General features: G+C 41.6%; 1 protein-coding gene across 1 annotated transcript in view; it reads right to left on the minus strand.

The window, feature by feature from the left end:
• The window catches only part of TAF3 (TATA-box binding protein associated factor 3), a 103,209-nt gene that overhangs the window by 83,463 nt on the left and 9,358 nt on the right, over window positions 1-10,388 (minus strand). The gene's annotated exons all lie outside the window — the stretch shown is intronic.

The following is a 10,388-nucleotide window of genomic DNA, read 5'->3' on the forward strand; positions in this document are numbered from 1 at the left end:
ACTGGACACTGGCCTCGACAGACACTTAAGTCTGCCGAGCGCAGCTGGTCTTATGTTCTTCTCAGCAGTAGAAATTAATCTGATAAAAGTGCCCCGTTCACGTGGCCATGCTGTTTCTAGCACCCGTGCTAACAGCTGAGAGATGCACTCCAGTCCTGGGTTACATCGCTTTCACGCCTGTACCAAAAGCGCCTGCCCTTACGGAGTTATGCACTAGAACGGCACCCTGTCTCAGGTTTGCAGAAGAGGGCTTCAGCTCTCTCCAAGAAGTCGTCCCCGTGCACCCCTCAGCTTCACCATGCCTTCAGCACCTCAAATCGACGCCGGTGGAGCTGGAGACAGTCTCATGCTTTCCCTAGAGCTGCAACAAGAACAGCACTGACGGTGCCAACAGCTTGGTGAGGTGACACAGCCCTGCTTCAGCTCGACTGCAGAGTATGTTCTTCCTGTGCGTGGACAATGTTTTCACTTGTTTCCCCCTTGCCTCAAACTCTAGCAATTGCAAACGTCTGATGCGTTTAATTTTGGTCTCCTGGACCTCAAGCTCAAAATTGTGCCAGTTATATCATACACTGGGCTCTTACTCCTCAGAGATCGCTGCATAGTAACTACTAATACAATCACCAAAGAGACACACCACGACTGTAGTTATCTGATCTCCYACTGCTCACATCAGTCTGAAAATATTAGTTTTCTTTGTGTGCTCTCATACTGCTCCTCTCTCTCAGCTTCCCTCTCCAAGTTATTTTCCAAGTTGTATTTGCATTCTGAAAGTCAGTGTCTGCTGTATAAGAAACCWCTCTCCCTGGATACATGTCCTGTCTTTCTCCCTCTTTTCAAACAAAAAGGCAGATAGTGGCACAAAGATCTAGTAAGCAATTTCAAGAAAAYTTAGAAATAAACACATTTAATTAAAATGCAATAAACATTGTTACTAGTCTTATAGTGATGCTAATTTTTTTAAAAATGCAAATTCTAACAGAAAGCTTAAAATATTCCACTTGTGAAATGCATTTTATAGCCATATAATATGTAGTAATATAAAATGCTATACTTAGATTAGAGAAAGCCTAGATCTTTCACATTACTTCATTGGCCATACGTAACCAGATTATGTTGTTGTTATTTTAAGAGCACGTATTTTGCTCTGAAGGCTAGAAATGAGACATGCACGTAAAGGAGAAAATTAAAGCTTGAGATAAATGACTTGAGTTTTGTACAGTAAAGATTTCAGCCTTGATCTTGCATCAGCAGAGTGAAGGTGTGGGTTATATAACTCAATATTGACAGCTAACATTAAAAAAAATGTAAAACCTTGACAAGTTCAGTATTAACATGCTTTCAAAGAGAAGTGGGGCAAAAAAAAAAAATCTCTGAAATCTCCCCCTGCATTTCTGATTTTCCATACGTTAAGTCAGAAGGTGTGATGATAAAACAGTTAAGGTGTCTCGCTCTGGAGTAAGAGGCAACGAGGCTCAAGTATTATCCTGGATTCTTGCCAAACATTATTCCTCGTCAGCTCTGCTGTAAGAGGGAATTTGGTTCTTTGGATGAGAAAGCAATCCTTTCCCTTGCATGCTGTTTATTACAAAATCAAGTTGCCTTAAGTATGTCCCTGTAGCATGCTACCTATGACCAGGTGAGAGTCCTCATTTAACAAAGCTTTGGTTCTTTTTTCTAAATGAAAAAGTTACCACTGCCGAAGAAAAAAAAAATGAACTGCTATTCAGAAGAATGGAATTAATGCTTTTTTTTCTTTTCCTTCTTTTTTTTCTTTTTTTTTTTTCCCCCGTTCAAAAAGTAACCCAGATCTGTGAGAGATACTGGAACACCAAATGCAGAAAAGGAAACAAAATCACGTAATTCTGGACAACGCTGCGTAGCGTGTTATCTGATAGCTCACGTGCTCTCTCCATTTTAATGTGGTAGTGGACATGACTTCTTGACGAGATCCCTCGCTCCGAAGTTCATTTTTTTGCCCCTCATCTTGCCGCCCTCTCCAAAAAGATTATCTGGGAAAGCAAAACTTACACCAATTAAGGCAAAGAAACTGCCTAACTGGATATTTAGAGGCTCTAGTAACTCTTAGTAGTTTGAACTGCAGTCAGTTTCGAGTGATCTTCATGYCAACCAAAAGAAAGCAGATTTTAAAACCACATCTAACTCCCCCCACACACTAAGAACAGGGTCTAGAGTCTTTCCCTCGAGACACTACGACCATATTTCATCTCTTCTAAGCAACATTAAAAGGTARTAAGAACTTAATGCAAAGATGCATGCACTGAGAAACAGATCTAAGACAATTAGACTGCCGCAGAAACCTCTTCGGCTTTTTAACTATAAGGAATGAAAATATTTTAATTTACTTTCATTTAAAAAGAAAGTCAGAGTCCTGTGACTGCCTTGATAGGAACGATGCACGCGTACTTCTGGGCGCATCGCCTTGAACTAAGGAAAAAGGGCCGGGTCCTTGCAGATGGAGCGGCAGCGTACRGACGCCTCCCGGCTCCCTTCGCGCTCGATAAAAGCTCGGAGCGACGAACTCCCGGGAGATTAGCGTACGCACAGAGCAACTCCAGAAACTTTAGGCAGCATACATGTGCCTTTGAGCCTCGTACATGTGTTGCRTCCAGTGTGCTCTTTCTGATACTGAAAAGTTGCTAAGTTGTTCTCCAGCTGGAAAGGCTTCTCTATTTAGATAAGGCCAAGAGCTACCGCACAGAATAAGCACGTGTCTAACACTGTATTCGGAAAGCWGCACAAATGTTCAGTCATTTTAGCAGGGGCTGATAAGAATTATTCCATTTTACAACACATTACTGTAAGTTATTTAGCTCCAACGTGCATCTTTCTGGGGCTCTATATCCTGCTCCCAGCATCACCTTCCACGTCTTTCCACGTTGTACCTTCTTCTTTTACAGGGGATTATAAGCATTTGTCCATCTGCTTGGATATGTGTATCTAATTACTCTAAAAACATTCATACACCTTCTATATATACAGACTGATAAAAACATTGCATGGAAATTGCTATCTATATATGCATAAAAGCAGTCCTGCATGCCAGAGGAAAAATAACCTGTATTTAGATAAAAGGAATTCACATTCCTGTTTATTTGCCTCAGTTTCTTCAGCAGACTAGCAGCTTCTGCAGATCATCTATGGCCCTCTTTACTGCAAACGTAGATTTGACCCCGGAACGGGCTCCCATCCCCGTCCTGCTCCCGCACCCCAAAAACATGCACAACATGCCTGCATTTATTCACCATCTCTCATTCCTAACAATCCACACACACAGGTCTTACGTTAGCCTGGAAAATGCACATGCACTGCTGAATTTGTCATTAAGAAAAAAAGGGGGGGGGGGAATAAAGAGCGCCCCACGTTTGCTGCACGCATCGAGCCGCCAGACCTTGGCCTCTGCTCAGAATCGCTTCRATCACCGCCGAATCGCGGCGGGAGGATGCGGCGGCTATCGAGCGGCACGGAGCAGCACCGAACGGCTTCAGAGAGCGCTCTCCGAACCCGAAACGGCTCGGGGCAGGCGGGYTGGCCGAACTCTGTAACCCAACTGGAAGTCAGCCAGAAGGGTTAACGTGCTACTCGTGAAAAGTGAGCCACCGAGTCTTTAACCGCCACGAGTGGCGGGGGCTCAGTTTTACCTCTCGTTTGAAATACGGCAGTCTCAGCAGCACATCGAGCTTCTTACAAACCGCTGCCTAATCAACGCAGTTTCCCGCTTCGCTGCGTTTCCTTGGAGGTCTTCTACACAAGCACTTGGTCTAACCARCTTAGGAAGAATCATAGTCCACTCATGGACCACGTGTGCAAATCAGAAGYGACACCGATAAAATACCGCAAAACTCAAGCTCAAGAGCAAATTGGTAACAAATTTCTACGAGCATCCTTCGCTTTCCCATACCAGCTGAAGCGTTTTGTCTTTGACCAGGCGATGCCGCTGGTTTTTCAGCTTCACCCTGCCATCCCACCTGTATGAAATTACACCAAAGGGGTCTAGAAGCAGTACTGAGAATTCACCTCATTCAGCTCTCTGCCTCTACGTAGGAGAGATGGGCAGAAAATGCATGCAAGGAGCTCAGCTTACGGTTTTGAGTTCGGGTGAGGAGAAGGAATGTCTGTGTGAAGAGAAAATCTCCTTAAATAGATGCACTGTTTATAAAACTGAGGTTTACACTGAGTTTTTGGAAAAAAAAAAATCAGTGTTTCAGCCTGAATCAAGTTAAATTTTAAAGGAATATTATGCATAGAGTGTACTCAGTGCAAATCACCTCATCTAAGAGAATGCTGTTACCTACAACGTAAGCAACAAGATACCTAACACTTTTTAATTCATATAAAGTTTACTTTCACCAAGAGTCCTAAAAATCATGTAATTGTGTAAATATCTGCAAATGAGTTGTGGTATAACCTTCATATGCTGCAATTTCTAAGTATAACTGAGCAGGTTAAAAATTACATGGGAACACCAAGGCAGTCAAATTTTATCTTGCTTTTTCAACTCAAAGATAGTGTGATTTTATATCATGTTTTTAGGGACTCTTAGCAAAGATAGGAAGCTGCAGGGGAACAAACAGATGGCTTATCTCACTGAAAATTAAATGCACTTCACCCTTAATTCTTAAACTCCTTTTTAAAAGTCCCAACTTAATTTCTTTGGACAAGAATAGGTGATTTTAACTGTAAACTAAATATATATATATATATATATATATATGCATGCATATTGTGATTCTATAAGCAAATATTTGCAATGTAATATTGTGTACACACACACACACAGACAAACAAAACGGCAATTGTTTTAATTACAAAAAGCTTTGCAAGTTATTCTTGCCGACCTGAACAGGTAAATCCAAGTGTTAAACAAATTAAAACTACTGCCCATAGGAATGGTAAAAATCCATCAGTACTCTTTAAAACAGCAAACAAAACTAGGTAACTCTGACAGATCACAGATGAGCTATCACCTTCAGCAGTATTGTGATTTAAAACATTCAAAACAGAGAGAAAGCCTCTTTAACGAATGCGTTGAAGTTTCTCATGCAAAACCAAACGTATCCTTGTTTCATATTTAATTTGCAACAGGATACCCAGCAGCTGAGCTATGAGAGCTTTTCTGCCTGGTGACCAACTGCCTGCTGAGATGGGCTTCATACATAGGCAACACACGATTGAAGACCAAATCCTCAGAGCTGCATCTCACTTCCCTTTAAAGTTAATCTGAGCGTATTGAACTCAAAAGGAAATGAAAAGTGAGTTTCTCTCCCTTCCTATGGCACCGGGACTTCCTGTGTTTTAGTGATTGGTCAAGAACTATTATTTCCTCCACGCTATTCCCGATTGYGACTGTCAGACATAATTAGCGTTGCAGGCACACAAGCACAGAACGTTTGTGCAAGCACGCCAAGAGCAAGAGCTTCACGTGCACAGAAACCCGGAGAAACTGGGGGAATATTAAGAGTCAAGTATGCTGTGCCTGAATGAACATGCTGCACTAAACATTCAGAAATGCAAAGAGCAAAAATTCATTTGCTGAGATGAATATCCACAGAAATCTATGCAAGATAAGGGGTATTAAAATTATTTGCTCTCCAATTCAGAATGGATTATTTGGCCAATCTGTTAAGGAGCACCTCTCAGACACCCAGAACCAGTACCATCCTCCTCCCCTCAGGGAAAAGAGCTCATAACATTGGAAGGAAARCATGCTTCATCCCAACCATAAGGATAAACATGAAACAGCCAGTCTTCCTTTAAAACCGCTCTTTTGGAATGGAAAAGCAGCAGACATCAACAGTAAGAATGCAGAAGGCAAACAAGTTCAGCAAAGCAAATGAATTAAGTAGAATGCTGCAGGTTGTAAAGTGGCCAGAAAAAAAGGCCATTTAAGTTGTTATTGGACTGTTTAAACACACACACAACTGAACTTCAAATTTATCTCTTCATATAAAATACCACCTCTGGCTGCGTGGCGCCATGGCTTATAACCCCGATTGAAATATTAATCTCAAACCAAGACAGAGAAATTTGTGACTTACTGTGTTACACCTGCAGATTCTATGTTTTCCAGCTTTGGGCTAAAGATAGGCCAGATCGAGCCTTGCTCAAGTGTGACATTGCTTCTCAAAAACACAGGAATGCTATGGTAGCTTCTGTTTAACTGAATAAAATAATATACATTTTTATACAATATRCAAACAGAATAGGATCTTATCTAGTCACACAACTTACAGCTGTTAAAAGAAGTAAACCTCAAACTCTAAAGAAATCTATAAAAATACTGTCTTGTCAAGCCATCAGAAAGCCATTACTGCATCRAAGGAGTGCAATTACAAAAGTGAAAGATTCCCAAAAAAATACTCAGTTACAGATGAACTTTAACCATCTGAGAGTCTTGCTACGTGAACCAGGGTCACRTCTCCAAAAGCCTACTAATCCAAACTCTCTACTACCCATCTGACTTTAAAGTTTTCAAGTTCTTGTAAAAATGAAGTGGAACTGCCTATACATGGAAAGAAGTATCCCTTCCTCATGACTTACCCGCTCACTAATACTCCCTTTAGTTGGAGAAAACAGGAGTATGCACTCAAAGGCGAAGACTTGCGGAAGGCACTGAGGTTAACAGTGGTACAGTAAAGTTATAGAGCTCATCTGTGTGGCAAAAGAAATAATTCAAATGAGCTTTCTTAGTCATAATTCGAGCAATTAGAAGGCAGAGTTCCTTGGTCTTAATCTGGACTCTACCACCAAGTTGCTTGCAGAAGCTCATAATGAGTCATTCACCTGATTAATGCACAGGAGATACGGGCCTCGTAATCCACGAGTGATCTGTCTCTGGACAACTGCTTGTTCTGATGCTAGCATCAAGGTTAGCCTCAGCTGCATTTGGAAAATGTTCATTTAAACATAGTACAATGCCTCCTCTTGAATAACACCAAGCATACATAATTTCTGCCAGAGCACAGAAATGTCTCAGAAAGTTCAGAAGTGGCTTAAAACTAACTGAAACAAGTCACTCTTATGGCAGAGGTATTTGGACAAGCTACTCCTGATCTCCAGGTCCAGACCTTTTCCCAGGTCCATCTAAATGCAATAGGTTTTACTCAGCAGTATGAAAATACTGGCATTGCTGAGGAAACCTGTGACCATATTTCTCAAAATCAGATWCATGTATGAGGTCTCAGCTTGTAAAAACAAAAACTGCCATATTTCTATGTCTTTCCCAAATGATTCTCTCAAAAACAGTACAAAATTAAGGCTTCCTTAGTTGTGATCTGTTTCTCAGAAAGCCAGGCACAAATATACTTGATGAACTTACCCCCTGCATGTGTATTTGTGTTTTCGCTCTCCTAGACACAATTTTTTTATTTGCTTTTTAAAGATCGGGAGTTTTAGTAATCACTAATATTTTCATGAAGTTAAAATACTCTTAGCAGCCAGTCAAAGACAAAATATTGGCASCCTGCAATAAGAAAAATAGGAAAGGCTCCTGCATGAAGCAAAATGCTAAAAAATAGTAAAATTTCAAGGGTCAGCCTTTAAAGCAGGTCAGTTGTGCTTCTTTTTTATCCTGCTTTAAACAGTGGCTAGACTTTCCATTTCCCACCCCCACTCCTCAAGTCACCAAAAATACTCTGTGCAGAAGAAAGTCTGAAAAGCTGAAGAACAGTAACACTCAGCTATCGGACGATAACCTAATTTGAAACTTATGCTTTGAAAGGCACAAAGGTGTCTGATGATCCAGATGAAATAAAATCCTCAAGTATAGCAGCAGTAGACAGTGCAGGAAGCAATGTGGGCTCCAAACAAAGTCATACATTGTCAGAAAGGGGAAAAAACTGATCTGACGTGACAAGTCAAGACAAGTGACAGAAGTTTTGCTGAAAAAGGATCACTAGGAAACTAAAATCATGACAGCATTTCTGTTCAAAATACACAAGACAATAGAATCCTTTTATCCTAAAGTCCCTTTTTGCTCCTCCAGTTTTATTATGGCCAAAATTGAAATTTGCACATCACAATGCATTGAAAGAAGCCATGACTTTCATTCCAATTCAATGTAAATAATTCACTGTAAAAGGCTGGCTTTTATGTGAATCCACTTCTGCACGGTCTTGTTTTTATTCTGAATCCTTAAGAATCACTAACAAGTTATAAGTTATTTAAACAGGTCTGAAAAAAACAAAAATCTCTGTGGGAAAGCTTTAAAAGAATGTTATCCCCTTGAAGAAAAGTCATRTTAACCTTTTTATTACATGCAGCAAATAAAAATTCAGCGTTGTGAAAAAATGTTTTATTTAAATTTTTAGCTATCATAGTTTTATATACAACATTACCAACTCATTACTAATGTTAAAAAATTGGAGTCATCATCTATTTAAGGGGTATCTCCTGATGGTGTTATTCAGGTATAACTAAGTTTCAGCTGGTTTATTTGTTTTGAAGGATAGACTATTAAGAAAAAAAAGAATATTAAGGGGGGGGAAGAGAGAATTCATCACAAGTGTAGAAAATTGCCCTTCTCCCCTAAAAGAGATGCAAACACTTTCAATCCATTTTCTCCATTCCCCATTCTCAGTAGCCACTACCTTCCGTATGAAAATGAGATTTTTTTTTTCTCAAAGACATGAATGATTAGGAAAAGCTATGTACTAAGCTCCCATAGAATATAAAACAGCCTGATATCTCTGTCTACATAGTCTATAGATGCCAGCTATGTGACTGAGTTTCTGCCAGGGATGAAGTTTTACTATGGTGCCTATTACATTGTTTTTTTTTTTTTTTCTTTTTTTCTCCAAGTGCTGCAAATTAACTGAAGCTCTTCAGTGAAAGCCTATTTAGCTTCAATTTTAAGCATTTTTCAACAAAAAAAAAATCTTCCCCATTAAATTCCTTCTTGCAATATTTCACTAGAAATTACACTTTAGATTATGATGCTGCTGCTTAAGAAAAAGGCAAAGACACAGCTGTCTTCCCAATTACAGCTTTATCAGCACGCCTTCCACCAAAAAGACTGATTTTCTTCTGTCTAATGGCAAGATTTGAAGYGCGCACGTTTGCCGTGCGCTTTCTGTTCTCGCCTCGCGCTCCCCCTCCGCTTGGGGACCCGTCTGCGCCGCCGGCTCTTCCCCAGCGCCGTTCTCCCGCCTGCACCTCCAGCCCGGCTGCCTCTCCCATTTAGCCCGTCGCTCCCTCCCGGCGGATGCTCGCGGGGAGACTCGCCGGCCCCGAGGCGGTCGGCGGCTCCCGCGGGGGCCAAGCGCTCGCAGCCTCGCGCGGCTTGCGCTCTTCGGGCCGGTTCACTGCACAGCACCCGGTCGCTGCCTTCCTAACCGGGTATACCGGGAAAGCCCTGTCGGAAAGATCGYGGCTGCTTTTAAATCGTCAGCGCGGCTGCTAAAAGGAAGGAGAGTTAGTTCTGCGGGACTGCACGAGATCGGGGTGGGGGGAAAGGCAGAGAGGCTTAAAAAAGCAGCGACGGGGAAACCCGTGTTACCGAAGCGGTGAAGTCAGTGCCCCGATATTCTTTTTAAAGCCCACCGCATGCTAATTTAAAAAGAGGTACTGGCTTTGTTTAACCCTTGAGGAAACCCGGGGATTGAAATTACACTGGTCTGAGATCCAAGACTTGTTACATACAGCTCTGGACGCCAGCCAAAAAAAGCACTGCTAGACTGAGGGGCCAGTGACAGTTTTAAAATCCGATATATCTAGCCACTGGAGCTAGACACTAATGCTTTATACCACTGTGATGCTTAATGCTTTATACAATTACAATTCCCAGCACTGGTRGGCTCTAGATAACAGATGTGAAACTCATGCTATTTTGATTGCCATCTTGCTTCGTCTCCCTCATTCTCACCTCAATTCTTACGTGATTTTTAGCAAGATCTTACAAAAAGCTGGAGCTGTTCTGAGAGTCATAATTCGACAGCTGGGATTCTGCACTTCCAGGTAGCTGTAAAGCATCAGGTTYTGGTGGTTAATGGGTGCTAATATCACGTCAATAGTGAAAAGGGAGAAAAGCAAGGCTGTAAGGAGATCAGCAATTTTATGCTTTGATCTGCCAAGGAAATAAAATGCTCTGACAGAAAAGGCTACAAATAAATCCGAACTTGTACACTGTGCCAAGAGCCGGTCCTGACTCAACGATCAGAAACACAACGCCAGTGCCTGAACACACATATCGAGAACGAAAGACCACAAACCGAAATGCCCAACACAAATTACATTTGTTTCCAGATGAGGTCCAGGAGCAAAAAGCTCAACCTCTACGACAGGGGGGCAAAGCAGCAGGAAGCAGGAGGCAGAAAAGAGCAAGGATCGAGGAGGGTATGTGTCTCCGTAAAAGCTACCTTACCCTCCAA

The sequence above is a fragment of the Rhea americana genome, unplaced genomic scaffold (assembly GCF_003343005.1).
Source record: "Rhea americana isolate MKP2758 unplaced genomic scaffold, rheAme1 scaffold_1, whole genome shotgun sequence".
In the NCBI taxonomy this organism is placed as follows: Eukaryota; Metazoa; Chordata; class Aves; order Rheiformes; family Rheidae; genus Rhea; species Rhea americana.